Source organism: Neodiprion virginianus, chromosome 5 (assembly GCF_021901495.1).
Source record: "Neodiprion virginianus isolate iyNeoVirg1 chromosome 5, iyNeoVirg1.1, whole genome shotgun sequence".
Classification (NCBI taxonomy): domain Eukaryota; kingdom Metazoa; phylum Arthropoda; class Insecta; order Hymenoptera; family Diprionidae; genus Neodiprion; species Neodiprion virginianus.
In genome coordinates, this window is record NC_060881.1 from 12,658,905 (window position 1) to 12,665,960 (window position 7,056).

A 7,056-nucleotide genomic window follows, 5' to 3' on the forward strand; every position below is an offset into this window, starting at 1 on the left:
ACGTGCAGGGAAGCGCCCCGATCAAGCAGCGGTACTATCTCGTATCCCCGAAAGTGCAGGAGGCTATTAACGAGGAGGTAGACCGTATGCTCGCGGATGGAGTGATAGAACCCTCCCAAAGTCCGTGGTCGACGCCAATCGTGATGGTCAAGAAGCCAAACGGGAAATATCGGTTCTGTTTGGATTTTAGAAAAGTAAATAGCGTTTCGAAAAAGGATGCATATCCGATCCCGTTTATGAACGGTATATTGGATAAATTGCGGTCGGCCAAGTACATCTCGACTATAGACTTGAGTCAAGCTTACCACCAGATTCCCATGACACGCAAGAGTCGCGAAATAACGGCGTTTACGGTCCCAGGTCGCGGACTATTCCAGTTTGTGCGGATGCCATACGGGCTTACCGGAGCCCCAGCCACCTTCTAGCGATTAATTGACAAATTAATTACTCCAGAGATGGAGCCGCATGCCTTCGCGTATCTCGACGACATTATTGTAGTGACCACCGATTTTCGGTCGCACTTAAAATGGCTTTCCCGCGTTATCGAACGGGTAGTGTTGGCGGGGCTTACCATCAACCCGGAAAAGTGCGAGTTTTGTCGTAGCCAAGTTCGGTATCTAGGGTTCAAGGTGAACCAGGACGGCCTACAGGTCGATGCCCACAAGGTGGAACCGATTCTCGAATATCCCGCGCCGATAAACCTGTGGCAATTGAGGCGATTTTTGGGTATAGCGTCGTGGTATCGAAAATTTATCCCCGAGTTCGCGAGTGTGGCGGAACCCCTTACCCGGCTGTTGCGGAAAGATAAGAGATGGAACTGGGGTAGCGAACAGGAAGCGGCGTTCAAACGCATAAAAGCCGCGTTGACGTCGGCTCCGGTTCTAACGTGTCCCGATTTTGAGCACGAGTTCGTAGTGCAGACCGATGCGAGTAGCTTTGGCATTGGCGCCGTCTTGACACAGACTATTGGCGGAATTGAGCGTGTGTTCGCGTACGCGAGTCGGACCATGTCGGACGCGGAACGTAAATATTCCACGACCGAACAGGAATGCCTCGCGGTGATTTGGGCCGTCAAGAAGTTCAGAGCATACCTCGAAGGCTATCACTTCACGGTGATAACCGACCACGCGAGTTTAACGTGGTTGCGGGAATTGCGGAATCCGACGGGTCGGTTAGCTAGGTGGGCGCTCGACTTACTCGAGTATGATTGCGAAATTAAACATCGAAAGGGGGCGATGCATCATGTGCCCGATGCACTATCGCGGATGTACGAGGGCGAAAACGAGGGGACGGAGCAGCTAGCCGCCCTCGACGTGGCTGGGGACGGTAGACCAGGGGCCGAGCGTAAGGCCGTCTGGGAAGTCGTCGTCGATCCCTGGTACCAGCATCGCGTAAAGGACGTCCTGGACTACCCACACAAGTTCCGAACTTGGTCGGTAGTCGATGGGCGTCTATACCATCTCCGGGCGGACCCCTTAGTCGAGCCAATACTAGCGGACTTGGCACCGTGGAAATTGGTGCTCCCGAGGGAGCAGCGATCGCGGATTTTTGCGGAAGTCCACGAGGACCCCCAGGCAGGGCATCTTGGCGTCGAAAAGACCTACGCGTGAGCGAGGGCCGACTACTACTGGCCCGGAATGTATCGCGATATAGTTTTGATGGTCCGAGCGTGCGAGCGTTGCCAGGAGTGCAAGGTACAACAGGTGCCACCAGCGGGCCTCATGGGTCGACGGGTCGTCGACACGCCCTGGACTGTGGTTGCGGCGGACGTTATGGGTCCATTTCCCCGAAGTCGCGCCGGGTTCGAGTACTTGTTGGTTTTTGAAGATCTATTTACCCGGTGGGTGGAGGTAGCGCCGTTGCGGAAATCCAACGCGAAAAACATTCTTGCCGCGCCGGAAGACCTCGTGCTGTCCCGATGGGGTACCCCGGAGGTGCTCCTGACGGATAACGGCACGGAATTCGCGAATAAGGCCGTCGACGAACTGTGCGCTGCGTATCATATTACCCACGCAAAAGTACCGCCGTACCACGCGCAAGCTAACCCCGTGGAAAGGGTGAATCGCGTATTAAAGACTATGATCGTGGCCTACATCGAGGCAGATCACCGGGACTGGGATGTGCACCTTCACGAATTTCGATTTGCGTATAATACCGCCGTGCATAGCTCACTAAGAGTCAGTCCCGCGTTTTTAAACTTAGGTCGCGATCCCAAACCACGGCTGCAATTGCGTCGGCGAGTGGAAGGTCCCGCGGAAATCCCCGTTCCGCGTCCTGAGGTCTGGGAAGACCGAATGGCGAAGTTATGTGAATTGCGTGATTTAGTGACGAAACATCTCGAGGAGGCCCACGAGCGACAGGCGCACTACTATAACCGAGGGCACCGGGATGTCCGTTTCGAGGTAGGGGATTGGGTTTGGAAGCGAAACCGAGTCCTGTCGTCAGCGGCCCAACAGGTCGCCGCGAAATTGGCGCCAAAATTCACCGGTCCGTTTCGTGTCGTCAATGTAATCTCGCCCGTCGTGTATGGGTTGGAAGATAGCGAGGGAAAGTGTTTCGGAAAACGTCACAAAAAGGATCTGAAGCCGTATGTAGAGTCTGGGGAGGTTAGGGAATGAGATGGGAGGCGTGTTACCCGGAGGTGGGAAGTGCGGTATACTTTACCTCCACTATTACTTTCCCAACAGTGGACCACACCGCCGCGGAGGACCCGGAGATACTCCGGGCATTTCGCGACGTAGCGCGACTCGCGTTGCTGCCCGGGCCGGGGGCCGTCACTTCCCCCATTCCGCCCGCCAGGGGACCGTGGCCCCAGGGAGCCCCGCAGGAGACCTGGAGGAGGTGGCTGCCGCCCGGCGGTTGTTATAACTGCTGGGAGAGGGGGCATGGATACCCCCGATGCTACGCACCGATGGGCTTCTTTTGCCGCCAATGTGGGTGGCCGGGGACGACCAAATTCACGTGCCCCGAGTGCTGGAGGCGGCCCAGCGGGCCATGGGTGAATAACACCCCGGCCGCTCTAGCCGCGTACGAGAGGGGCGAGCCGCGACCGCGGCTGGTACAGGAGCCGGTCCCCCGCGTAAGGGACCTGCCGCCGCGAGCCCGCGCAGCGTTGGGGCCGACGTCGACCGATGAAAGACTGAGGTCCCACTGGCCAGAGATACAACCGCTAGTGGTCACGCTGGAGAACCGCCGACGAGGACGCGGAGTACCGCGCGTCGACAGGGCGACCCCGCGAGCCCGCCGTCTCGACTAATTACCGGCCCGCCGATGGGCCTAGTTTTTTTTTCTTTTCTCCTTCTCGTTTGTTTTTTTTTTGTTGTTTTGGTTTCCTTCTGTTTTTTCTCTTCTCTTTTGGTTTTCGGTGGTTGTAATTGTGGAAGGGGTGTAAATAGTAAATAATAATAAATAAATAAGGACAGACTATATTGCATTGTTTTTTTTTTCTTTTGGGGGTTGGGGTTGTGAATGCCGTCGATGGAGAGGGAGCACCCTGACCCACTGGCGTCAGGGGCCCTAGGTTCCGGTCACTCGAGGAGTTCGGTTCGCGGGAATTGGCGCTGGCGCTCTGTCACCCCGCGATCCGTCTAGGGGGGGGGGGGGGGGGGGGGGAGTTGTACTGCGCATTCCACACGGCTCCCCGAACTCTAGACGGACCACAGACTTAGGGAGCACGCGGAGTAGACCGCGGCTCATTTCGAAAAAGAGCGCCAGGACAACAGTCACGCGTCCTAGACTCTAAGAGGGGACCATCGTCGGTTTAGCAAATAAGACTTTTCAGGATTTTTGTTTATTTTATTTTTTTTGGTGGCGAGCAAATGCGGCTTCGGACAGGGGATCGGCAGCAAGTCAGAACGACGTTACTGGATGGCAATCGCGGCGGATCGCGACGAAAGGAGGGCCTCGCACGAGGCTACGGAGAGAGCGTCAACGGAGAGCTCTGCCGCGAGGGAATCCAAGGCGGACGAGATTCCCGTTGGTGGCCGGCGAGCCGTAGTCCCCCCCTCCGTCACCCAACTGACGACAGGTGCCCCCGCGAAGTCATCACCACGCCACTGCCAAGCTACGGGGTACCCGAGACTGGCCAGCCAATCAACACCCCGCGACAGCGGAATTCAACGATAGCGATACGCTGGATTGTAAGAATTGCGTAACGAGAACCCCAATGCGAGCGGGAATTTTGACGATGGATGGCGCCTATGTTCGGGGCATGTTCGAATTGCGGCTCCGATTTGCAGGACTCGTCACTTGAGTCCTGGCGACAGTTCGCGACGGTTGAGTTGCGTCAAATTCAGAAAAAAAAAAAGAAAAAGAGATTTGTGTGTGCGAAATGGCAGAGACGGGAGTAGGAGAATTCCTCGTCTGGCTGCGGAGCGGTGAGCGCTTATAATTCTTTGCGGGCATATTTCGAGCGCAAGTTAAATTGGCACACTGGAAAAAAAAAACGGTTGGCCCAAGTAAGCTTAGAGTTAGAGTAGCGCTCAAAATCTGTTTGCCGATCTCCTTGAGGATGACCGTAGCCTGAGTTTTCGCGATAACGCGTAGAGTCAAGGGGATCCCTGTAAAGTCTCACGTCGAGTCACGGTTTCGCGTGGGGAACAATTTCGGAGTGAAATTGAGTGCGGCCAAATTCCGCTGCACAGGGTCTCGTCGAGTCTGCGTACGTAAAAAGGGTGGTGAACTTTGGGGGAATAGAGACTACGACTGGAGCTCGGATGCGTCATAATACGCTATACACTCGCGCGATTAGAAAAGCACCCTAGAGTGATTAATTTGGTCGCGATTAGCGCGTCGAGTCACGTCTTGTTGATTTAGTTTATGAATTATTGTGCATCGGCAAGGTGGCGACTAGCGCCCGTAGAAATAAGATACCAGCTAGATATAATCGCAATTGCGATTAGCGCGTCGAGTATGATCTAGATTACGTTTTTGTTTAGCGGTTTATAATTAAGTGACGAGTAGCGTCGTAGTTGAGGCCGATCGCGGGCAGCGCATCGAGTCCGATTGTGTTTTTGGTTTTTGCGAGTTAGGATATATGAAGACGGCGACTAGCGCACGTAGGCCGTAGAGGTCTCCTAGATTTATTCATTTTTTTTTATTATTTGGTTTGTTTCTCCCTTTCTTATTTCTTTTGGATTAAATTTAGACCTTTGTATTGGGAATCGCGAAGGACGACTTGCGCAGTCGTATGATTATTTTTATTTTTATTTTTTTTGTAATATCGCTGACGAGAAATATATTATTGTAATTTTGTAGTGATTTGGCCAAACCACGCGTTGGCTTAATTGTGTTACATCTCTCTCTACCCAAAAATTACCCCTCCCCTCTCCGCGGTACTGAGCTATCGAGTATATGGTCGCGGTGTGTCGTATTATCGATTTCGAGGCGTGTTGATCACGCCAGGCGCCCAACAAATTTCGCGATATCGTTTTAGGTCCAGGGTACATCGTGGACGCCGATTTATTGTGTACGAGGTAAGTTCTCGGTCATTTTCTCCGAGTGACCGAGGTGCAGAAAAATCCACGTCACAATATATTGTTACAAAGGGTGAAATCACCCGTTTTGCCCCCTCTTTAATGATCTAGTAGTCAGCATAGATAAAAGACGTTTATAAACCTCTTATGTCTTTAAAAAAGAATAAGGTTGCTGCGCCAACCGATATTATTGTAAAAACAGTCTTGTTTCAGACTTTAAACAAGAAACACGTATATTGCATTAAAAGCATTTATCACGATATTTTTGTTCACGCCTTTGATTTGATAATAAGTAAACTCGCGGATCCATATTTATTAACGTAACGCCTAAATCGTTACAATTGGTGTCAGAAGCGGGATCTTGAGTTCTTATTAATTGAGTCAATTCAGTGCGCGAACTTTAATTATGAGTAGCAGTCGTTTGACGCGCTCACGTCGAAGAGAAAGTAGCGGAGAAGAACCTTTTGTTATGGAGAATCCGCGGGTCCCTGAAACGATTCCATCACCTTCAGTGGACCCTCTTCCAATTCCTTCGACAATCTCTCAAATTGATCTGCTGAAGATCATGTCTCAACAGCAAGAGGCTGCTGAGCACCAACAACAGCAACTTCTTCAGCTGCTTCTTGATCAACAAGAACAGCGAAGAAAAGAACAAGAACAACGAGAAAGGGAAATTGCCTCCCAGCTGGAGCAGCGCAGGCTTGATAGAGAAGCACAAGAACGATCCGAAACCAGTCTGCACGAACTGTTCCGGACGACTGTGGCAGCTCTTCAGGCTGTTCATCAGGTGAATGGCTCAGGAGAACCGGCTGTCACCCCACGAGGTTCCAGAGTCGTTACGCCGCTTCCCTCTCCTGTTCCTTCTCCTGTTCCCGTTCCCGCTGTTCGACAGGTCCAACATCCAGGACAGTTCCAGGATGTACGAGACTCAAGGTCTGTGCCTTTTATTAGGGGAATAGATGAATCCCCAATTGGTAGAGTAACGGTTAATAATGAGGTTGGCTTTTCCGAGCCTTTGCCCCAAGTTTGACCTCGATATTCTCATTTTAATCAATTAAATAATTCAAGATTTCTTGAGGTTGCTTCTCAGATTAATGAGAAACCTCTTTATCCTTTAAAACCGCCAATTTTTGACGGAAAAATTCCATAGGCGGAGTATGAACGTCAATTTAATACGATTGCTAAACATAATCAGTGGGACTCCGCCATGAGGGCCCACAGCCTTGCTTCTTGTCTTCGGACGCCGGCTCTGAATGTTTTAACGGCATTGTCTGAAGAAGAAATTTCTGATTACGAAAAACTTAGTTCTGCATTAAAGTTAAGATACGGAAATGACCACTTGACGAAACTGTACACGGCTTATTTACAGACTAGGAGACAAGGACGAGACGAAGACCTCGCGTCTCTTAGCCAGGATATAGAACGGCTTTCACGTGTAGCATTGCCAGATCACGAGCCGTCTCGTAATTTATTAGCTACTCAAGCCTTTTTAAATGCAATTAGTGATCCAGAAATTAAAATGGCCGTTGGAACATCGGGCCTCACTTCTCTGCGGGAGGCAACGGCCAAAGCCCTCGAGGTG